Here is a 315-nt window from a genome sequence, read left to right on the forward strand (position 1 = left end):
CCAACAAAACGTTCTTTTTTCACCGTGCATTATGGCTGTGTACTTACACCGTGAACGTCCTCCTTCCACGAGGTGGGCCTTCGCGTGATGATGGCCTGCGTTATGTAAAGCCTCCGCCTGCGTGACGACTTCGGCATGCCCGAGCGGTATGTGGCTAACCTGTATTCCACATGACGATAATTACGTATGGTCTCCGTCCCATGTCCGGTGCACAAGGGGTCTGCATGGTGATTAATGAAGACATTCGCCTCGAGATTAATGGCATTCTCGTAGGAGACCGTGATGGTGATGAGAGGGCGCTCCACCACTCGACCG

Source organism: Penaeus monodon, chromosome 32 (assembly GCF_015228065.2).
Source record: "Penaeus monodon isolate SGIC_2016 chromosome 32, NSTDA_Pmon_1, whole genome shotgun sequence".
In the NCBI taxonomy this organism is placed as follows: domain Eukaryota; kingdom Metazoa; phylum Arthropoda; class Malacostraca; order Decapoda; family Penaeidae; genus Penaeus; species Penaeus monodon.